The sequence below is a fragment of the Bos javanicus genome, chromosome 7, assembly GCF_032452875.1.
Source record: "Bos javanicus breed banteng chromosome 7, ARS-OSU_banteng_1.0, whole genome shotgun sequence".
Classification (NCBI taxonomy): domain Eukaryota; kingdom Metazoa; phylum Chordata; class Mammalia; order Artiodactyla; family Bovidae; genus Bos; species Bos javanicus.
This window is the reverse complement of record NC_083874.1, coordinates 94501200-94525852: the sequence shown is the minus strand read 5'-3', so window position 1 is coordinate 94525852 and position 24653 is coordinate 94501200. Positions and strand designations below refer to the sequence as shown.

The following is a 24653-nucleotide window of genomic DNA, read 5'->3' as shown; positions in this document are numbered from 1 at the left end:
GTGTTCTACTCTGTGCGACCCCGTAGACCGCAGCCCACCAGGCTCCCCCATCCCTGGGATTCTCCAGGCGAGAACACTACAGTGGGTTGCCATTTCCTTCTCCAATGCGTGAAAGTGAAAGTGAAGTCGCTCAGTCGTGTCCGACTCTTAGCGTCCCCATGGACTGCAGCCCACCAGGCTCCTCCGTCCATGGGATTTTCCAGGCAAGAGTACTGGAGTGGGTTGCCATTGCCTTCTCCAGCATATAATGTATAATGGTGTTTATTGCCAGAAAAGTGACAATAACTCAAATGAGCATCAGCTGGGAAGTGGTTAAATACAATGTAGACATGTGAATTACTTTCTAACCACATACTCACAGGTACGATTCATGATGTAATGAATGAATTTGTTACAAAGTGTGGAATACTGTGTAGTATGCTTTCTTTGTGGTAAATAAAAGTTATTTTCTAGATACAAATAATGTAGATATATGCACATAAGCTTAAACAATTGGGTCTTTAAACTTGGCGGGGGTGGGTTGGGAGATGGGTTTCACTCTCATCTCTTGAACTTTGCAACTTTGTTTTTTTCTATTTATATTTCTTTGAGGAAAAAAAAAACAAAACAAAAAACCCCCACACATGCATGTGTTCAAAGTTGGAAGCTAGATGAGTCTGATAGGTTTTTATTTTTTTAACTGGAGGAAAATTGCTTTATAAGAATCAGCCATATTATATGTATATCCCAGCCTTCTTGAGCATCCCATCCATCCCCGCTTCCCACCCCTCTAGGTCTTCACAGGGCGTCAAGCTGGGCTCGCGGTATTATATAGCAATTTTTCACCAGTTATCTCTTTTACACGTGGGTGTAACTTTCTCCTTTTGTCCCAGTCTTTCCTTCCACTGTGTCCTTAAGTCCCTTCTGTATACCTGTGACTCCATTCCTTCCCTGTGAATAGGTTCATCAGTATTATTTTTCTAAATTCCATGTGTATGCGTTAATATACTATATATTTTTTTCTCTTTCTGAATTACCTCACTCAGTATGACAGGCTCTAGGTTCATCGCCCTCACTAGAACTGACTCAAATTTGTTCTTTTTTATCGCTAATATTCCATTGTATATGTGTACCACATCTTCTTTATCCATTCATCTGTTGATGGACATCTAGGTTGCTTCCATGTCCTCAGGTCAGTCGCTCAGTTGTGTCTGACTCTGTGGCCCCGTGGACTACAGCACACCAGGCCTCCCTGTCCATGACCAACTCATGGAGCTTGCTCAAACTCATGTCCATTGAGTCGGTGATGCCATCCAGCCATTTCATCTTCTGTTGTCCCCTTCTTCTCCTGCCTTCAGTCTTTCCTAGCATCAGTGTCTTTTCAAATGAGTCAGCTCTTCCCATCAGGTGGCCAAAGTATTGGAGTTTCAGCTTCAACATCAGTCCTTCCAATGAACATTCAGGACTGATTTCCTTGAGAATGGACTGGTTGGATCTCCTTGCAGTCCAAGGGACTCTCGAGTCTTCTCCAACACCACAGCTCAAAAGTATCAATTCTTCAGTGCTCAATTTTCTTTATAGTCCAACTCTCACATTAATACTGCTGTGAATATTGGGGTACATGTGTGAGTCTGATAGGATTTTAAAGTTTCCTTGACTATCTTCTAATGCAGTGGTTCTTTGGTCACACTTTAGTCACCTGGGAGTCATGATTCTAGACCAATGAAATAAACCTCGAGGGGTCATGGGAGGAGAGGGAATCAACATATTTTTTTCTAAGTTCCTCAGTGATTCCAGTGCAACTTTAAGGTTGGAAGCCACAGTCTGCATTTCACATGCTGACATACTGATCACAGATCCTAGAGAGGCCCAATGGGTCAGGGGCAGCTGAAACCCCGGGACCTCGTCCATTGACCCCAGTATGCCATATAAATGCCCTTTTCCCCCTCTATAAGCTAAAATGTGTAAAAGGTTGAGAAGCTCAGAATAATGAATTTGTGTACCTAGCTATTTTTTTTAGGGGGCCACACCCTGAAGCACTGGGGAGCTAGCTCCCTGACCAGGGATCAAATGAGGTCCCCCTGCTTTGGGAATGCAAAGTCTTAGCCACTGGACCACTAGGGAACTTCCTAACCATCTAATTTTGATGAATTGCTTTACCAAAGTGATAATAAAATATATTTGGGTTTATTATCATTTAAATTATCTGTTAACTGTCTCAAATTACTTTACCAGCACATGGAGTGTGTTAGCAGTACTCAACTTGTATCATTGAAGAACTATATAAGAACTTTTAATTAAAAATTCTTTTTTGCTTTGTTACTATTTGGGCATTAAGGAGCTTCCCAGGTGGCTCTAGTGGTAAAGAACCCTCCTGCCAATGCAGGAGACATAAGAACCACAGGTTTGATTCCTGAGTTTGGAAGATCCTCTGGTGAAGGGAATGGCAACCCACTCCAGTATTCTTGCCTGGAGAATCCCATGGACCTCAGAGGAGCCTGGAGGACTACCATGCATGGAGTCGAAAAGAGTTGCACGTGACTGAAGCAACTTAGCATGCATGCGTGCACACAGGGGCATTAAAATAAGACACATCTTAGATCCACTGATCTTAAATCTGATTTTGAATTAATTGAAGACCTCAGCAGATATGTGGTCAGGTTGGGATCACAGCAGATACGTACTCATGGGTACACAAGAAAAGTGAAAGACGTGAAAAAGTTTCTTATACCTTTACCTAAAGTATTAATATGGTTGGTCATGTGAAGATATGAAATGCTTAGAAAACTGTAGCGGGTGGCAGAATAAACTACCTCTCTCAACTTGTGAGACACGCACAAAGCTATGTGCCCAGCCTACCTGGCACAGGGCATGAGCTAACAGCAGGAACCCATAAAGCCCATTTGAAAGTCATTATGAAAATGTGCTAGTCTCTGAGTTGTGTCTCTTTGTGACTCCACGAACTGTACCCCACCAGGCATCTCTGTCCATGGAATTCTCCAGACAAGAATACTGGAGTGGGTAGCCATTCACTTGTCCAGGGGATCTTCCCAATCCAGGGATCAAACCTGGGTCTCCTGCATTGCAGGCAGATTCTTTACCATCTGAGCCACCAGGGAAGCCCCAGAGTCATTACATTCAGAATAAAATTCATGATTCCTTCTGTCCTTTCCTACTTTTCCTTTCCTCACTCCCTCCTTTCCTTCCTCTCTCTTTCTCTCCCTCCCTCTCCCCTTCCTTCCCCCTGCCTTCCTTTTGTTGCAATAGAACAGTTCCAGTCAGTGTGGGCAACACTTCCACAAAGTTCTACCTGAGAACATTTGAGGGTAGTTTCTACTTCTCTCCTTGGAACTAATTTTGGTGTCTGTGCCTTCCTCCATTTGTTCTTTCAGCTTTCCCTTTCCTACTAGTGACACCTAGTGGTAGCCCTGGCAAGGAGTTTTGTTCCCAATCACCACAAACACCTATTTCTCTGTCATCTTGCCCCTCAATATCTTTGTCTATAAATACTTTCAAATGTCCCTTCCCACCTTTGTGAACCCCCTGCTTTTTAAAAAAAAAAAAAAATTTATTTGGCGCTGCTGGGTCTTATTTGCGGCACATTGGGTCTTCCATCTTCATTGTGGCATGTCAGTTCAGTTCAGTAGCTCAGTCGTGTCCGACTCTTTGCGACCCCATGAATTGGAGCACGCCAGGCCTCCCTGTCCATCACCAACTCCCGGAGTTCACTTAAACTCACATCCGTTGAGTCAGTGACGCCATCCAGCCATCTCATCCTCTGTCGTCCCCTTCTCCTCCCGCCTTCAATCTTTCCCAACATTGTGGCATGTAGGATCTTTTTTTCCTCAGTTGGGCCATGCAGGCTCTTGGTTGTGACACATGGGATCCAGTTCCCTGACCAGGGATCGAACCTGGTGCCCCCCACCCTATCCCCACCCCTTGCATTGGAAACACAGGGTCTTAACCACTGGACCACCAGGGAACTCATCCCCTACTCTTGCTCTTAGGATCAAGCTGTTTGTAGGCAAGTTTTTCTGAGACCAAACCTTTCTTTCTGAGAGGTTCAAAAACTGCCTTCAGTAATAATCCAAAGTTCGTCTTGCAAGCTAGTGAGAACTTTGTATGTTGCTAGCAGCAGCAGCAGCAGTATCACTACAGGAAAATTTGAAGAGTACCCACCAATTGGAATTTGCTACTTTCTTCAAACCAGAAAAGGGTGATAACACAGCCTGTATTTGGCCATTGGGATTATGATCATGAGATAGTGACGATGACTTTATATACCACCTATCTGCTTACAACTCCAAAATGAAAGTTTACACAACATTCATTTCTGCGGATGTCTGCATACTTTCCCCACCTGGATATTGTGCCAGAAACAGTGGTGTCCCTCAGACATCCCATCTCCTAGCCTGCACTGCCCAGCCCCCTTACAGTCAGTTGAGGCTGTGTGACTAGTTTCGGCCAGTGTGCTGTGGGTGAAAATGCAGAGTGTCGCTCCCAGACCGAAGCATAGGAAAGCAGGTGTGTCTTTTTATATAACAACTGAATTTCTAGATGGTGGAGTCTCCATCAATCACCACCCCAACACACTCTCATCAAGCCATAAAAGACATGTAACTTATGTGAGAGGTGAACTTTTGTTATGTTAAGGCACTGACATTTTAAGGTTGTTTGTAACTGCAACAGCATAGTTTAACCTGATATCCCATAATCAGTTGTCTCCAATTTTATATGTTCAAAATTGAAATATTAAAATTCTCCCATAAATCTGTGCTTCCTTTGTCTCCTCCATCTCTGTGACAACACTGTATGTTGACATGCTTAAGGTAAAAACTTGAATACCATACTTGAGATCTCCCTTCTCCTCACTTCTCCTGTGCAGAACAGTTAACATATCTGACCTGAGACTACTATCCTTAAAAAGCTCTGCTTGCAAGATTGATCCTTGGCTGGTGTCTGGTAACTTGGCTGGTAAACATCTCCTACACTTATGTAAAAATTTCCCTAAGAAATAAAGGTGACTCACCGTGCCTAAATTGTACAGACAATATGCTTTATGCTAACCATGACCTGGGCTTCCCTGGTAGCTCAGCTGGTAAAGAATCTGCCTGCAATGCTGGAGACCCTGGTTCAATCCCTGGCTTGGGAAGATCCCCTGGGGAAGAGATAAGCTATCTACTCCAGTATTCTTGGGCTTCTGTGGTAGGTCAGTCAGTTAAGAATCTGCCTGAAATGCAGGAGACCTGAGTTTGATCCCTGGGTTGGGAGAAGGGAATGGCAACCCACTCCAGTATTCTTGCCTGGGAAATCCCAGGGACAGAGAAGCCTGGAGGGCTACCATCCATGAGGTTGCAAAGAGTCAGACATGTGACTTACCATGCAGATTTGAGTGGCTTAAATGTGCAGCCAAATGGACTTGCTCACAGTCTTCTGGATTTAATTTACATACCCAAACCACTGCCTTCTGCCTCCAAGGTGCTGCCTTGAGAGGACAGATGAGATTGTACTCTGCAGACATACAGATATGTAGAAAGGAGGAGGGGGCTGAGCTGAGCATACCAAAAAGGGAGTGAAGGGTGGTGATTAAGAAAAAATTAGAAGGTTTCTTGTTCACTTCTGACTTCTGTCTTCCAGGTAGAACGCCAAGTCCTGGGCATGAAGCAAATGATATGTAAGCCAGCTGTAAGTGGTGGGTAGAGAAAGGAGTTTGGTCACTGAATATCAGATAGTCTGCCCTGAGCCTCAAGCAAAACACTGGCTGTAAGTACCAAGCCAGACTTAGCAAATTTGTGAAGCGTCCCATATTTTTTTAAGAGGCTTCCCTGGTGACTCAGATGTTAAAGAGACTGCCTGCAATGCAGGAGATCTGGGTTCTATCCCTGAGTCAGGAAGATCCCCTGGAGAAGGGGATGGTAACCCACTCCAGTATTCTTGCCTAGACAATTTTCATGGATAGAAGAGCCTGGTGGGCTACAGTCCATGTTATCTAATGAGTTGGGCATGACTGAGTGACTAACACACACATGTTGGGCTTAGCAAGTATATGTAGAGCTATGTGGGCCCAGCAAAGGCACAACCCAGAGGGCCTTAGAATGCAGACTGTTGCTCCTTGACTTTGAACCTTGTTCAGAACACATTCATTCCACTGCACTGGGTCTCAGCAGAGGTAGGGAGGCTGCAGAGACCTCAGAAATCCTTACTTAAGGACTAAATTATAGGAAAACTATCTTGCTTCATTAGCTTTTCAGACAACACTAGATAGAATATTGCCTGCAGTTGGAGGCAGTAAAGTTAATGAAACTTAACTTTCAGATCCCCTCACATTTGTGGGCCATTGCCAAGGTCCTAAGAGACCCTGGTAATGAGTTCACATGGTCATCCTCTGTATCATTTTAATGTAATTTGGAAACATACAAAGTTACAGGAAAGTAATACAGGGAATTCTGTTCCCCAACAACCACTGAGGTTATGCTGCCAATCTGATGCTCCATCAGCTCCTAGTGCTTTAGTGTGTGTTTCTTCCAAAAGAGGATACTTTTCTGCAGAACCACAACACAGCCCTCAAAATCAGGAAGTAAACACTATCTAACTTCAACTACTAAGCCTCAAATCTCCTCAAATCTAGTTCAGAATCAAGTTGGCCTTAGTTGTCTTATCTCTGTTTTTTTAATTTTTATTGGAGTGTAGTTGCTTTACAATGTTATGTTTAGTTGTCCTGTCTCTTTCGCTGCTTTGTCTGGGGTAGTTCCCCAGGCTTCCCTTAATGTTCATGACATTGACATTTATTCTATGGAATGTCTCTCAGTTGAGGTTTGTCTGGTGTTTCCTCGTGATTAGATTCAGATCATGCATTTGAGGCAGGAACGTCAGAGAGACTGAGCTCTAAGCCACTGTAGGGCCTCCCATCCACCCCCTTCTCTCTCCGCACAAGCGAGACTCACTCCACCACCATGTCACTATCTACAGCACTCTGAGCCACGAAGCATCACCCCACTCCTCCAGCCAACTAGCATGTCTCTGCACTGTCCTACTTGCTGGCTTTAGGAAAAAGCTGTTCAAGAAGGAAAGAGAAGAGGGAAAGGAATAGTGGTCATATGCTTCTGTAAAAATGTACAAAAGTAAGGTGATCTCAGTGGATTGAGGCCATTGTCTCTTTCCCTTCAATCACTCAGGCATTTCAGGGATTTGTCTTGGATCTATTTATATGATTTGCATCCAATTCTGTGTATAGCTATGTTTTTGCTGGTTGTCCTAGTGTAGAAATGACTCCAAAAGTGGCTCTCACAGTCCACTGTGATGACTCTTCTCATTTGCTGACATGGAGGTCAGGGGTAAGGTTCTATCAAAATGTGAGTATGTGCTGTACTGTCTGGCTCAGAAAGCATGGGAATCCTGGAGGAAAAAAACTGACTTGAAATGATAGAGCCAGAAACTACTCTAAGGAAAATTCTGTCATCAGCACAGTGTTCTTTTCTCATAGACAGAGTACACATGGGATATGCTCAATAATACAGCATTTAAACTGTGAATTTTCACCATACACCTCTCTTGATGGGAATCATAGGAAACAGAATTTATCAGAATTCCTATGAATATACAAACCTGCATTAGCACTACAAACTGTTTTATGCTTCCTGTCAATTGAAAAATGCTTAATGCGAATCAGGACCACAGTGTACTGTCACCTTATACCTGTCAGAATGGCTATCATCAGAAAGTCTACAAGTAACAAGTGTTGGCGAAGATGTGGAGAAAAGGGAACCCTTGTGCACCGTTGGTAGAAATACAAACTGGTGCAGCCATTATGTAAAACAACATGGAGGTTCCTCAAAAAGCTCAAAAATAGAATTACCATATGATCTAGCAGTTCCACTCCTGGGTATATATCTGAAGAAAAATGAAAACACTAATTTGAATAGATACATGCATCCCAGTGTTCATAATTGTGTTATTTACAATAGCCAAAACATGGAAGCAACCACGGTCCCATTGACAGATGAATGGATAAAGAATGGTATACCCCACACACAGTGGTATACTACTCGGTCATAAAAAAGAATGAAATTGTCTTGCAACAACATGGATGAATCTAGAGGGTATTATGCTTAGTGAAATGACAGAGGAAGACAAATACTGTATGTTATCTCTTATATGTGGAAGAAAACAATGAATGAATATAACAGAATAGAAACAGGTTCACAGATACAGAGAACAAACTAGTGGTTACTAGTGAAGAGAGGGAAGGGAAGAGAGCCAAGTTGGTGGTAGGGGATTAGGAAGCACAAATAACTATGTATAAAATAAATAAGCTACAAGGATAAGTTGTACAGCACAGGAAATACAGCCAATGTTTTGTAATGATTTTAAATGGAGTATAATCTATAAAAATTTTGAATTACTATGTTGTACATACTTCAGCAATACGTGAACCATGAACTTCCTGATGTTCAAGCTAGTTTTAGAAAAGGCAGAGGAACCAGAGATCAAATTGCCAACATCCGCTGGATCATGGAAAAAGCAAGAGAGTTCCAGAAAAACATCTATTTCTGCTTTATTGACTATGCCAAGCCTTTGACTGTGTGGATCACAATAAACTGTGGAAAATTCTGAAATAGATAGGCATACCAGACCACCTGACCTGCCTTTTGAGAAACCTATATGCAGGTCAGGAAGCAACAGTTAGAACTGGACATGGAACAACAGACTGGTTCCAAATAGGAAAAGGAGTACGTCAAGGCTATATATTGTCACCCTGTTTATTTAACTTATATGCAGAGTACATCATGAGAAACGCTGGGCTGGAAGAAGCACAAGCTGGAATCAAGATTGCCGGGAGAAATATCAATAACCTCAGATATGCAGATGACACCACCCTTATGGCAGAAAGTGAAGAGGAACTAAAAAGCCTCTTGATGAAAATGAAAGAGGAGAGTGAAAAAGTTGGCTTAAAGCTCAACATTCAGAAAACGAAGATCATGGCATCTGGTCCCATCACTTCATGGGAATAGATGGGGAAACAGTGGAAACAGTGTCAGACTTTTATTTTTGGGGGCTCCAAAATCACTGCAGATGGTGATTGCAGCCATGAAATTAAAAGACGCTTACTCCTTGGGAGGAAAGTTATGACCAACCTAGATAGCATATTGAAAAGCAGAGACATTACTTTGCCAACAAAGGTCCATCTAGTCAAGGCTATGGTTTTTCCAGTGGTCATGAATGGATGTGAGAGTTGGACTGTGAAGAAAGCTGAGTGCCAAAGAATTGATGCTTTTGAACTGTGGTGTTGGAGAAGACTCTTGAGAGTCCCTTGGACTGCAAGGATATCCAACCAGTACATTCTAAAGGAGATCAGTCCTGGGTGTACATTGGAGGGACTGATGCTGAAGCTGAAACTCCAGTACTTTGGCCATCTCATGGGAAGAATTGACTCATTGGAAAAGACCCTGATGCTGGGAGGGATTGGGGGCAGGAAGAAAAGGGGACGACAGAGGATGAGATGGCTGGATGGCATCACTGACTTGATGGACGTGAGTTTGAGTGAACTCCAGGAGTTGGTGATGGACAGGGAGACCTGGCGTGCTGTGATTCAAGGGGTCGCAAAGAGTTGGACACGACTGAGCGACTGAACTGAACTGAACTGAACACCTGAAACTAATATAATATTGTAAGTCAACTATATTTCAACTAAAATAGTTTTTAAAGACTAACTGCACTATAAGAAAAATTTAGTTATCTATTCTTTTTTATAGAAAATATTGTCATAAAATGTGAAGCAATGGCTAAAGAATAGGTAGACAGAAAATGTAGGATAAAAGTATTTTAGAGGTATTTCTGGCAATTGATTAATGAATGTTTGCTATTTTCATGTTTTAATTTTATATTTTTATGATTATCTGCCAACTCTAAATAAATATTCACTTTCATACCTGATTTTTAATTATTTTGTGTACCCAGTTATGATGTGGATCTTTCTTTAACTGCATTTAATCTAGAAGGCATCTGGCCCTTCACCTGCTAAAGACCACCAAAGGGCCTTTTAACAGGAAATTGGCCATGACAGGCATGCGTAAGGTGGCACTACATGGGCTGCTCCAAATTCCATTTTGCATTCTGGCCCAGAGAGGGAAGCATGAAGGGATTTCTTGGATTTCTGTAGGATGTCACATGCTCAGTCACTCTGCACCATGCAGAGTCAAGATGCCTCTGGAGAAAGCCTGCCTAGAAGCAGATTGCTTCGCCAAAGTCACTGAAAACAGCTGCTGAGGCAAAGGACTGAAAACATATGTTCTAAGAGAGCCCCATGACATGATGGAGGCCCTGCTCAATCCAGTAGGAGGGCTCAGAGTGGAAATCACCTTGAAGAGATCTTTAATCACTAAGAGGGAGACTGAGGCCTCTACAGTACTTTTGTACATTTCTAAACTTGCAAGAAGGCAGGAGTGATTCAGTTCCGTCTGTCTCAGATAACCGCATAAATGCATAGATGGATCTTCCTCTCATCTGAGGTTTTTTAAACATGATGCCAAGTAAACCTCTAATGAAAAGATTTCTCCTAATTGAGTTTACCTTCACAGTTGGACCATCTGCATTGACAAACTGACAGCCAGTCTGGGAAGCTGAGACCAAGATCCTTCCTTCTCTCAGATCCTAAGTCTCTGCTGGAAATCTCTGAGGACACCAAGTACTTGATTCTGGGAAAACCATTTTGTTTAGCTATTATTCTATGGGTGGGAAGTGCTTTGTTTCCTAATTTTGATAAGTATATGAGGGGCCATGCTACAATAATATTCTGCTTCCTCTTAACACTTCAAACTCTTTAAAAGAATGAGACTCATCAAAATATGGGAACTGAACAGATGGAACCAAAGAGATCCTAAAGAACTGACTTATTCCAGGAAGAGAGGAGCTGCAGCTGACTCTGCTGAGGGACATACAGCTCTCCCTGGCTTGGGAACACCCCCAGAAGAGACTACACGGAGTTGACATTCAAGGATGTCTTTTAATTTTTTTCAAACAAGGGCAAGGCATGTGCACTTTAATTCTTTGGATTTTGTTATCTTTGGGCTTTATCAGAGGGTTTCATCCCTGAATTTCATTTTCTCCCAAAATATTGGTTTAGAACACAGATATGGAAAAGGCTTTTTGTTTGTTTGTTGTCAGTTGGGTCCCTCTAACCCCAGCAGGCTCCCCACATGGCACTAGTGCTAAAGAATCCGCCTGCCAGTGTAGGAGATGCAAGAAACGTGGGCTCTACCCCTGGGTCAGGAAGATTCCCTGGAGAAGGAAATGGCAACCCACTCCAATATTCTTGCCTGGAAAATTCCATGGACACAGGAGCCTGGTGGGCTACAGTACATGGGGTTGCAAAGAGCCAGACGTGACTGTATGTGTGCGCGTGCACACACACACACATACACATGCTCACACAACTCCAACAGGGGAGAAAGTCCAATAGTGTTAGTCTAATTGAAATCCCTTCACATGAGACCCATAGCTTAGGGGCTGTGTGTTCCCTACTAACACCCTGTCAAGCCCACAGTTCCTGTCATGCATATGCTGCGTAGTGGTGGTGGTGGGGGACTCTGTATAGTGTCAAGGTCTCCACATCACTTGTGAACAACATTTTAAATCTTGAACACAGTGGCTGACTTCACCCTTTCTTGTTAGGGAATTGGTTGGGTTTATGCAACTTGCTTCCAGGATAACCCAGTATTTCTCTCCTTCTTTCCACCTGGAATATCACATGTCCACGTTTCTGACTTTGCTGTTGCTTCTGAATCTGGCTTCCCCAGGTCTTTGTGAGCCAGACTGCCTCTGCCATCTGCTTTTTAAGACACTGCCATCCTCAGGTATGCAGGGTCCTGGGCTTTGCATGGCAGGATATGTCTTCAGTACTTTGGTCCCCTCTGCTGTGTCCTATTCCTTCTAGGAAGGCTTGGTTGACTTTCTGACAGTTTAGCTTCCTTCTTACATTAACCTCTTTCTTTCACTTTGCCATGTGTCTGCCAAACTGAGTGCCTTCCTTGCTCCCTTTTACTTTCTTGTTTTCTAGCCCAGACTTTTTTTTCTGAGTCCATACAAATAATGATCCTCTGTGCAAAAACAAACTTTTCTTTAGCCGACTGATCCCCACAGGAAATAACTTTCCATCAAATCAACATATAAGCCAGACCTGACCTTGTCCTGCTGTGTTCAGCCTGGCTTTATCTTTGTTTGTGGCATCTTGGTCGTGTCTTCTCTAGGGCTCTAACTCAGCACATTTCTCTTACCTGTTTCCTTAAGGTGTGGCCATTACCAATATCTACAGCTACAACTGGACCACAGCCTTGTCTAACTCAATGAAACTATGAACCATGCTGTGTAGGGCCACCCAAGATGGACGGGTCATGGTGAAGAGTTCTGACAAAATGTGGTCCACTGGAGAAGGGAAGGGCAAACCACTTCAGTATTTTGGCCTTGAGAACCCATCAACAGTATGAAAAGGCAAAAAGATAGGACACTGAAAGATGAACTCCCCAGGTTGGCAGGTGCCCAATATGCTACTGGAGATCAGTGGAGAAATAACTCCAGAAAGAATGAAAAGATGGAGCCAAAGCAAAATAAACAAAAACAAAACAAAACAAAACACCCATTGTGGATATGACTGGTGATAGAAATAAAGTCCAATGCTGTAAAGAGCAATATTGCATAGGAACCTGGAAAGTTAGGTCCATGAATCGAGGCAAATTAGAAGTGGTGAAACATGAGATGGCAAGAGTGAATGTCAACATTTTAGGAATCAGCAAGCTGAAATGGATTGGAATGGGTGAATTTAACTCAGATGACCATTATATCTACTACTGTGGGCAAGAATCCCTTAGAAGAAATGGAGTAGCTAACACAGTTAGCAAAAGAGTCTGAAATGAAGTACTTGGGTGCAGTCTCAAAAAATGACAGAATGAGCTCTGTTCGTTTCCAAGGCAAACCATTCAGTGTCATACTAATCCAAGTCTATGCCCCGATCAGTAATGCTGAATAAGCTGAAGTTGAATGGTTCTATGAAGACCTACAAGACCTTCTAGAACACCCAAAAAAGGATGTCCTTTTCATTATAGGGGACTGGAATGCAAAAGTAGGAAGTCAAGAAACACTGGAATAACAGGCAAATCTGGCCTTGGAGTACAGAATGAAGCAGGGCAAAGGCTAATAGAGTTTTGCCAAGAGAATGCACTGGTCATATCAAACAGCCTCTTCCAACAACACAAGAGAAGATTCTACACATGAACATCACCAGATGGTCAACACTGAAATCAGATTGATTATATTCTTTGCAGACAAAGATGGAGAAGCTCTATACAGTCAGCAAAAACAAGACCGGAAGCTGACTGTGGCTCAGATCATCAACTCCTTATTGCCAAATTCAGACTTAAATTGAAGAAAGTAGGGAAAACCACTAGACCGTTCAGGGATGACCTAAATCAAATCCCTTACTGTCACAGTGGAAGTGAGAAATAGATTCAAGGGATTAGATCTGATAGACAGAATGACTGAAGAACTATAGATGGAGGTTCATGTCATTGTACATGAATCAGGGATCAAGAGACAGGGAGACAGGGATCAAGATCATCCCCAACAAAAAGAAATGAAAAACAGCAAACTGGCTGCCTGAGGAGGCCTTACAAATAGGTGTGAAAAGAAGAGAAACGAAAAGCAAAGGAGAATAGGAAATATATACCCATTTGATATACACCCATTTGAATGCAGAGTTCCAAAGAATAGCAAGGAGAAATAAGAAAGACTTCCTCACCAATCAGTGCAAAGTAATAGAGGAAAACAATAGAATGGGAAAGACTAGAAATCTCTTCAAGAAAATTAGAAATACCAAGGGAACATATCATGCAAAGATGGGCTCAATAAAGAACAGAAATGGCATGGACCTAACAGAAGCAGAAGATATTAAGAAGAGGTGGTACCGAGATCCAGCCCCGGTAGATCCAGGGAATTCGAAGGGGAGACGGCTTTGGCGATCAGGATACGATAGAATTAAAGATATAAAGAGTGGTTAAATAAGGATAGCTCAGTGAGAAAATTCAGTGAAGAAAGAGGCTGAATAACTTGGTTTACATGGAAAGCTAATAAAATTCCAAAATAAGGAATTTGCATCACCTACATAGGCCGCAGGCGTCCTCCCATTCTCCTGAAGAAGAGGAGACACTAAGGCCTCCCCGGTCAGATCTTAGAAGCCCAGGCATAATTAGTAGGCTTGATGAGCCTCCACATTCCAGATGAGAATTCAGCCAGAAGGTGAGAGAAAGAATGACATGAGGAGACCAAGTTTCGGTGAACAAGGCCCACACTTTATTTTCCAAAGTAGTTTTTATACCTTGAGTTGTGCATAGAGGATAATGGGGGAAGGGGTAGAGTCATGCAAGGACAGCAGTCCTTGATCCCTATCAAAGCCAGGCGTTCAAACTTATCATATGCAAAAGTTTAGATGATTTACATCATCTTCTGGCCAGGGGGCTTGTCAACATTTTAAGATCCTTTCTTCAGAAAACTTATTTTTCTCTAAAGGTGATTATTCTAAAGTCAGGCGCCACCCTCCGAAAGCATTAGATAAAGTTGCATTCCTATAGGGCAAAGGTGTGGTGGGCTATAACAAGAAAAGAATTAGGGGTCCAAGGTTACAAGGGTCCAAGGTTACAAGGGTCCAAGGTTACAAACATTAAAGCTACTACTTACATTCCTATACACCAATTATATTAATCAATACACTCCCAGGGACACAGTAGGTAAGGGATATGGAAACTTAGCAGCAAACATTGGCCCAAAAAGTGAAAAACCCTTCACCAATACAATTTATAATCAATCTTTTAACTGCTCAAAGGAATCTGTATTTAGACAGTTTAGAACATCTCATGTCTCTCACAGTTGGGAGGCTCTGAACAATCACATGTGGCCAGAAGAACCTATTCAGGCAGGCTAGAGGACTTCCAAAGGAGTTTGTAGGTTGAAACACTCTTGTCACGCCCAGGGACTTTATTAACTGGAGCTGTAAGTTAACTCTTGTTCAGAAAGAGGTGATGGGGGACAGCCCCCCGTAAAGTCAGAGGTGTAGGCGAGAGCACAAAGCAGTAAAGTAGGCAGACTCTGGTTTGGGGGTAGATGCTCAAGAATTTCCAGGGGGACTCCTGAGGCTTGATCCCGCCTTTGCATATGCCGAGCCTCCTTCCTCATGACCTTTGCTACGGGCGGAGTTCCTCATGCTGGCTCCCGGCAAGGTGGCAAGAATACACAGAACAACTGTACAAAAAAGAGCTTCACAACCCAGATAATCACGATGGTATGATCACTCACCTAGAGCCAGACATCCTGGAATGCAAAGTCAAGTGGGCCTTAGGAAGAATCACTACGAACAAAGCTAGCAGAGGTGATGAAATTCCAGCTGAGCTATTTCAAATCCTAAATGATGATGCTGTGAAAGTGGTGCACTCAATATGCCAGCAAATTTGGAAAACTCAGCAGTGGCCACAGGACTGGAAAAGGTCAGTTTTCATCCCAATCCCAAAGAAAGGCAATGCCAAAGAATGCTCAAACTACCGTACAATTACACTCATCTCACATGCTAGGAAACTAATGCTTAAAATTCTCCAAGCCAGGCTTCAGCAGTACATGAACTGCGAACTTCCAAATGTTCAAGCTGGATTTAGAAAAGGCAGAGGAACCAGAAATTAAATTGCCTACATCTGCTGGATCATCAAAACAGCAAGAGAATTCCAGAGAAATATCTATATCTGCTTTATTGACTACACAAAAGCCTTTGACTGTGTGGATCACAATAAACTGTGGAAAATTCTGAAAGACATGGGAATACCAGACCACCTGACCTGCCTCTTGAGAAATCTGTATGCACGTCAGGAAGCAACAGTTAGAACTGGACATGGAACAACAGACTGGTTCCAAATAGGGAAAGGAGTTCGTCAAGGCTGTATATCATCACCCTGCTTATTTAACTTATATGCAGAGTACATCATGAGAAATGCTGGGCTGGAGGAAGCACAAGCTGGAATCAAGATTGCCAGGAGAAATATCAATAACCTCAGATATGCAGATGACACCACCCTGATGGCAGAAAGCAAAGAAGAACTAAAGAGTCTCTTGAGGAGAATGAAGGAGGAGAATGAAAAGTTGGCTTAAAGCTCAACATTCAGAAAACTTAAGATCATGGCATCTGGTCCCATCACTTCATGGCAAATAGATGGGGAAACTGTGGAAACAGTGACAGATTTTATTTTTGGGGGGCTCCAAAATCACTGCAGATGGTAACTCATTGGAAGAAAAGTTATGACCAACCTAGATAGCATATTAAAATGCAGAGACATTACATTGCCAACAAAAGTCCATCTAGTCAAGGCTATGGATTTTCCAATAGTCATGTATGGATGTGAGAGTTGGACTAAAAAGAAAGCTGAGCCTCGAAGAATTGGTGCTTTTGAACTGTGGTGTTGGAGAAGACTCTTGAGAGTCCCTTGGACTGCAAGGAGATCCAACCAGTCCATCCTAAAGGAAATCAATCCTGAATATTCATTGGAAGGACTGATGCTGAAGCTGAAACTCCAATATTTGGCCACCTGATGTGAAGAACTGACTCATTTGAAAAGACCCTGATGCTGGGAAAGATTGAAGGTCGGAGGAGAAGGGGAAGACAGAGGATGAGATAGTTGGATGCCCTTACCAACTCAATGGACATGAGTTTGAGTAAGCTCTGGGAGTTGGTGATGGACAGGGAGGCCTGGCATGCTGCAGTCTATGGGATTGTGAAGAGTCGGGCACGACTGAGTGACTGGACTGAACCGCTACAACAACTATAATTCTTTCAAACTCACCATTAATACACCCTAATTTTCCTAGTTTCCCCTCTTAAATCTGTCAAAATTTCTGTAACTTCTTGTCATACCTGCCCTAGTCGTTTAGGAGGTGATTTTGATGTAGTAGCCCTGAAGATGGAGTTATGAAGTCCAGATGTGACTGCTGGAAGACTGAGTGTGTGTGTGTGTGTGTGTGTGTGTGTGTTGGAGGTGGGGCCATTTCCCAGACAAAGAGATATTGTGATGACAGAGGCTCAGAAAAGGTGCCCATTAACATGTTGAGGACTCTGAAAGGTACCACAGTAAAGAAACCTGGTTGGGAAGAGAGGAACAAATTAGAAGGTATTGTGAGGAAATACTCAGAAAAATTAAGAATGCGTGATATCTCGTGAGTCAACTGGCTTGGTCTCTTCAAAAGCACAGTATCTTTTTTTTTTTTTTACAGGTCAGTGAGAATATTTTAGAATAAAAGAGACTAAAGAAACATAATGATCAAATGTAATTCTATTTTGCTTCAAAAGAAAAAAATCTGTTCAAGTATATTGAGGGCAAAAGGGAAGTTTTGAATCTGGACTGGGTATTAGGTGATACTAGGGAATTATGGTTAATTTTTTGGTGATGCCTTTATGGTTATACAAGAATGTCTTAGGAGGTGCACACTCAAGTATTCAAAGGTGAGGTGTAATGGTGTCATAATGTCTGCAACTAAGTCTCAAGTTATTCAAAATCAACAACAAAAAATATGTATCAAAGCAAAGAAGGCAAAATGTTAACAACTACTGAATCTCAGTGGTGCATATGTGGGTGTTCTTTTGTGTTATTTTTCAAGTTTTCTATCTACTTTATAATAAAAATTTTTAAAAAAAGAAGAAGAGGGAAACCTATTTAACCTAGTGTTCCAAACGTTTAACTAGGAAACTCTTTTTTCCTTTAAAATAGATTAATATGGAAGCATCTGGTGCTTCACAAAGTACACTTGGACACGTTGGCCTCGAGCAGGCTCTCATTTTAAAAATATACTCTGATAAATGCTCAGTAAAGAGTAAAAATTTCAAAATATGTGTTAAAAGCTCCATCCAGCTAGCTGATGAAATGCTTGCTATATCACTTACAATGGGGCCGTTCCAATGCTCTCAGCAATGGTATGACTTCACTGGCCAGAGAAATGAAGGTTACAACTTGCACAGTGATTCTTTAATATCCAGTATGTGTTACTCAAATCCTTTGTCTTAGGGTAACCTTAATGATGATAGCACAGGCTAAATTGTCAATCGTCTGTATCCTTCTGTGCTTAAAGAATTAGATGAAGTGATAGATCCATTAGAGCACCTTAAGGAAGAGAAACAAATACGCATCATAATTGATGATTCTTAGTAGGGATTAAGTTATAAGGAGACCCCATAGTTTCTTGTGACTGCCTAGATATTTGGTTAAATATTTCTTTGTGTGCCTGTGAGGATATTTCTGGATGAGATTAGCATTTGAATTGGTAGAGTACAGCAGATTGTCCAGTGGCCCCCAGAAGCTCTTACCTCTAGTTTCATTGTCCAAAACCAATCAACTAGTAGGAAGACTGGAATTACCTTGGTTCTCTTGGATATATATCCCAGAGCTAGGGATAACATTATCCTGGTGGATGGCGTGGCAATTTTAAAATGTAACTAAAAATTCTTTGACACCTCATTCCTTAGAAGGTAGGGTTTCTGTTCTCTGCCTTTGAATCTGGGCAGATTGGGGGCTGCTTCACAGATGATATGCTTCTGTGAGACTTTTGAGACAAGACTGCACAGAGCCATGGGGCTTATTCACCAGAACACTTGCTCTTGGAGACTTGAGCTGCCTATGGAGAAGTTTGACTACTCTATGGCCATCATGCAATGGGAAAGCCAAAGCCACATGGAGAGCAATATGCAGGCACTTTGGCTGATGTTCCTGATGAGTCCAGTTTTGAATATCCCAGCCAAGGCATCAGACATATAAGTAAAGAGGAAGCACTCAGATGATTTCCAGCCCTGTGAACACAATCAAGATTCTTCTAGTAGGAAAGAGAATAAGAAATGTTAATGTGGGCACCCAGAAGGCCTGCCGCATTGTGGACCCCTGCTTCTGGACTGATGTCCAGAGATATGAGGTTTCTCTGACACTTTCAACTTTTAGATTAGAAAAAAAGAAGTGTTTCCTGAGGTTAGGGACTTCTTTTGGAGAAAATATAAGATGTATCCCACAGGCATGATTTGGCTCAGACATCTTAGATCTCTGAGGATTTCACATTCTAGACTTGGTTCTGCTTAAATTCACACCAAACTCCCCTGGAAACACAGGGCCTAGGGAACAGAAAACTAATGAGGAAAACCAACCTAGTCTCATTTAGTACAAGATCAATATATTAATTTCTGTCTAATTTAGCTCAAAATATTAGTTGCTGTAATAAACATTTCAGTGGCTTAAAGAAGACAGAAACATATTTCTCTCACATAACTCCCTGGCCAGTTTAGGTTGTCTGTGCCCCACAAGATCCTGAAGGAATCTCTAGGATGTTGTTCTCATCCAAATGGATGAACCTGATCATTGTCGCTTCATGTGACTGTCACCTCGTCTTCCAACCAATAGGAAGAGGGAAGAGAGCATGCAGGAGCACAAGCCCTATGTCTCAAGGCCCAAGTCTGGAAGCCACACATGCCACTTTTGCTCACGTTTCATTCCCAACAACATGTTACATAGATGTACCTAGCTGCAAATGAGACTGGGAAATGGAGTCTCTGGCAGGATAGCCACTTAAGAAGGGGAGAATAGATTTTAGTGAAAAGCTGACAGTCTCCTCCATGCCTAGCAAGTGAGTTCTTCACTTGGATAGTTCAGAGGCTGAAATGATGAAACTCTCTGAAATAATCATATACTGGTTTTTCTAAAACACATTTCACTCTTCTGGTAGCCATTTTTTTTACCCCACATCCATCACCCCTGTCCCCCGCTTGCAGATGATGAGGAAAAAAAAACCAAACAAACAAACAAACCCCTACAGCTCTGCCACTTACTAGCTTTTTGATCTTGGGCATGTTATCATTTTTAGCCCCCATTTCCTTATCTGTAAATTGAAGGTGGTTATGATACTTTCCTTTTAGTTGTTATGAGGGTTAAATGAATTGATGCTTGTAAAGTGCCAAGCTTCATGGAAATTATTTAATAAATTTTAGCTGTTATTATTGTTGCAGTCCCCATTGTTTATCTATGAGCATTTTGAAGGCAGACAATAGTCCCTTGATAGTAAAACCATACCCAGAACTGCCAGGGTTTGGCCATAGAAGATTTCACCTTTTGGAAAAAGGATTAGAGCTGGGGCTCTAATTCTGTTCCCTGAGCTTGGAGTTCTCTCACTTCAAGCTTGTGTGAAGCCTCATCAGATTATATGGTAAGCAGTTGAATATCCCAATTTGACACGTGGTAGGAGACTAGAACCCAGGTCTTATGATATCTGGGCCTTTTGACTTTCATTTTTAATGCATTCAACACTACTTTACTACTCCACCCAGGTTTTAGTTATCAATTGCTGTGAAGCACACCACCCTAACACTATGATTTGTTATTTCTCACAAGTCTGTGGGTTAGCATGGCAGCTCTCCCTTTGCTCTCCCCTGGGCTTACTAATGTGAGTGCAGTTAGCTGGAACTGGGCCCCGTTAGAATGGCTGAGTAGCTGGCTTTTACTCTCCCTGTAATCTTTCATTCTTGGCTGTTTCATGGCATGGTTGTCTCAATGCAGCTTTTCTGAGAAGGCAAGCCCTGTGCATAAATGCTTATCAAGAGCTTGTCTGTGAAACATCTGCTGATGTCCATTGCCAAACAAGGACACATGGCCAAACCCAGACTCTGTGGGAAAAGATTACACAAGGGATGGATATCAAGAACAGTGACTCTCTAGGGGCCAATGTACAGTAATATGTGTCTCTGTGTGTGCGTATGTGTGCACGCTCAGTCACTCAGTCATGTCTGACTCTTTGAGACCCCTCTGTCCATGTAATTTTTCAGGCAAGAATACTGGAGCAGGTTCTTACTTCAGGGGATCTTCTGGACCCAGGAATCAAAGTCATATCTCCTGCATTGGCAGGTGGATTCTTTACCACTTGAGCCACCTGGGAAGCCCTACCTCAGCACATTTAGGGTCGTCACTTCCAGATCTGGTCAAAGAAAATATAGTAATAGTTGGCCTAAGTTCCCACCCAAAACCTAAACTTTAAATGACATATATGTCTGTGATAAGTGATACAGTATCTTGCACAAGATAGATCTTTAATTAGTAAATACCAAGATGAATGAATGAACGAATAAATCAGTAAAATTACCAATGGCAAGAATTTGCAAATTTTCTAACGTTAATAGTTACAGGTTGAGATGTCTCAATAAAGTTCTTAACATAAAAATTATATTTCTTCATAGAATATGAATTCTTAAAATACAAGAGTTACATCTTTGATTTTCTTCCATCTGTCCCACTATGCCCAATATGAGTCCCTCAATACCTATTGGCTAATGAACTATATAAAATTACACTTGGAATGTTCCTATTTCTTTGATAACACACAGTAAGAGAATCAAATGAGATACTTCTTCTTGCCAGACTTCTTCACTTAGAGGCTGCCTGCTGCTACAAATAACAGAAAATTTAGTTTAACTGCCTTGAGCAATAAGAAAATGTACAGGTTTATTTAACAGGACCTGCAGAAGGTGTGCCTCAGTGGTGTTTAACATGACAACTCAGTGAAGTCATTAAGAATCTTAAGTTCTTTTCATCTCGTCACCCTGCTGTATCCTGTATTGGCTTCATCTTACAGCTGGTGCCCCTCATGGTGAGAGGTGGACTGCCAGCCGCCAGCCACACATCATGCTCCCTCATTTAATGTCAGTGGGAGAGAGATGGAGAGAGCTTGCTGGCTCCCATGGCTCTCTCAGAAGAGTTAAGGACCCCCTTCCTAGATGTCCCTCAACAACCCTTCCCCCAAGTCTCGTTGATCTTAACTGGATCACATGACCATTTCTGAGCAGGACATGGTGGTAAGCGGGGGTGGACTTATTTTGATGTGCTTAGATTCATTAAGGCCCAGTCTTGGAGTGGGAGAGGAATCAGCTTCCCTAAAAACATGACTGTTCATAAGAGGCATAGATAATAAGAACCTGAGCACAGCTAGAAAAGAAAAAAATGGATTCAAGGAAGGCAACTGACAATTACTGTGGGCATACTACCAGCTGAAAGGCCTGATTTCTCTATTACCGTGTAGCACCATTGAGTGCATTCATCTTACATAGATTCTCCAAGATCTCTTGCTTCCTTCCAGGTAATATTACTCAACTGGCTTTTATTCCTCACAGCCCAGAGCTGGAGAATAACAATAGCTATGGTATATTGAATACTAGGGTGAATCTAAAGAGACAAGCTGGCAGGACAATCCCCCTACCCATCAATCAAGTATTTTACATACATGAGTCCTAAGAAGTAAGGTAATGAAAATATCATTGTATTGATGAGAAAACTAAGACTCAAAAATATTCAGCAAACAGACCAAAGTCACAAGCTGCTATGTTGTAGAGATGAAACAAGTCCACATCTTTAGACTCCAAAGACTCTGCCCTTTTCATCATGTTACATTGCCTCTCAACTTTGCAAAACATGTTTCACTTAATTAAACTATTCATTTGTATTTGTATTTTATTAATATCTTCCCTTTAATTGAGTCAGAACATTTTAGGAATGAGAGAGAAACTCCTCAAATTTTCTACTTCCTTTAGTGTTTCCTAGGAAGTGGCTTAGATAAAAACATGTTTTAAATCTATCTTCTCTTTCACAAATGAGCTAGACTGTTGTATTTTTAGTAAATGATTTATAGCCAGTTGTTTGGAGAAGGCACTGGCACCCCACTCCAGTACTCTTGCCTGGAAAATCCCATGGATGGAGGAGCCTAGTGGGCTGCCGTCTATGGGGTCGCACAGAGTTGGGCACGACTGAAGCGACTTAGCAGCAGCAGTGGTTTTAGTTATACTCCTGGCTGTTTGCTACATACTTTCTGCTTCAAATTATGTAACAGGTCTTGTTTACTTATTTTAGCTGTATGTTACTGTGTGGCTAGCTCTTTTTAACTGCATAGAATACTTTTCAGTATTCCCCAGTGGCTCTATGATAAAGAATCTGCCTGCAATGCAGGGGCTGCAGGAAATGATCCCTGGGTTGGGAAGATCCCCTGGAGGAGGGCATGGTGACCCACTCCGGTATTCTTGCCTGGAGGATCCCATGTTCAGAGGATCCTGCTGGGCTGCAGTCCATAGGGTCACAAAGAGTCAGACAGGACTGAAGCAACTTAGCATGCACATCTGATGGGCCACCCCCCTATTCTCCAGGCTCTCAAAGTTGTTAGATGTTCCTCAGTGCCCTGGCACCCTGCCTGGAACCCCTGTTAAATTCCATCTGACTGTATTTGTGCTGAACTTGTCAGATTGTCTTCTACATATGATTACAAAGTCTTTGAGGGAAAGATGTGTCTTATTCACCTTAGCGTCTCCAATGGCTAGCAGGTTGCTTGGCACAAATAAGTGGTAAGTGTTTATTAATGAATAAAAGTAATGCTATAACCTAGATTTAGGTTCATGAAGACAATTGTGTTCTTTTCTCTTTAGGTGTCTTATTCTTGGTATATTGCATGCCTCAGCAGGATAAGAAGGATTAAAGAGGGGAAGGAAAATCTGTAACTCTATAACATTTTTGGACATGATTTTGGAGGGAGGTAAGCCAAGTTTAATGAACATATCTTTTTGTAAATCTTTTATTCCAGTCTATCTATGCCTGACTCATATGATGATTAATCAACAAATGTGTTTTGGGTGCGTACTATATATCAAACATTGTCTAAGAGTGTGAGATTCATCAATGATCAAAACAAAGAAGGACCTCAAAGAGCATTAGCTCCGCCAGTGAACTTTACCAGTCATTTCCTCTTTCTGAATCTTAGTCCTGCCTTTGTGTAGGAACCCGAAACACTGTAATGGAAAGCTTGCAGATTCTCAGATGAAAGACACTGGTAAACACATGGATATTTGTTCATCAGCGCTGCTACTTCTCTCTAGAACCAAGGACAGTTAGGAGGAGAAGGAGGTCACTGACTAAATCTGCTCCTTGACTTTGTCCTCAGCAGTCCACATTAGTAGACACTGCCTTTGTTAAAAAAAAAAAAAAAAGAGAGAGAGTTTTATATATCCGTGCAGCATTGGGAGGTTGCAGCTTTCTTTCTAGCTGCCAGTCTCCCTAAAGCTCCACCTGGGACTGAGCCTCTCCCCTATGCAGCACCCAGGTACTTCCCTTCTCTAGTCTGCTAGGGTTTTTGTGCTGAGAGTCTCCACCTGTTCACAGCATCGCAGCTGTAGAGGCTGGTCTGGACACAGGAACCATTTCCTATAGAAACTGGGCGTCTTTGAAAGATTCCAAGGGAAGCTTTTATGTCTCCCTCCTACAATCCCAGCTTCTCCTAAGTGGAAGCTAGACTAAAAACAAAGACCACGCTGATTTTTTTTTTCTCCTGAGAAAACACAGTACCATGGTTTTTTTTTTTTTTTTTAAGTCCTAATTGCTTGGTGGGAAATGTTTTTATTTCACAAATACTCTGTGGCTCTGAAGTGACAGCAAGATTACATTTCTGATAGAATCACCGGTACAGTTTCCAGGCTCCCCAGGGAGAACAATGTGAGGCTATTCCTCCCGGAACTAGAGGCGCCTTCTCTGGTCCCGAAGGTACAGTTAAACACTATCCCAAATAAGTGAAAACAGGTGGTGGCACATAAAAGA

At 42.1% G+C, this 24653-nt stretch overlaps 1 long non-coding RNA gene across 1 annotated transcript; it reads left to right on the top strand.

The window, feature by feature from the left end:
- Positions 1 to 5: 5 nt before the first annotated feature.
- Positions 6 to 23916, top strand: LOC133251687 (uncharacterized). Its single transcript, XR_009737734.1, has 3 exons — positions 6 to 81; positions 5617 to 5742; positions 23492 to 23916. It is a non-coding gene; the product is annotated as an uncharacterized LOC133251687 (long non-coding RNA).
- The last annotated feature ends 737 nt before the right edge of the window (positions 23917 to 24653 follow it).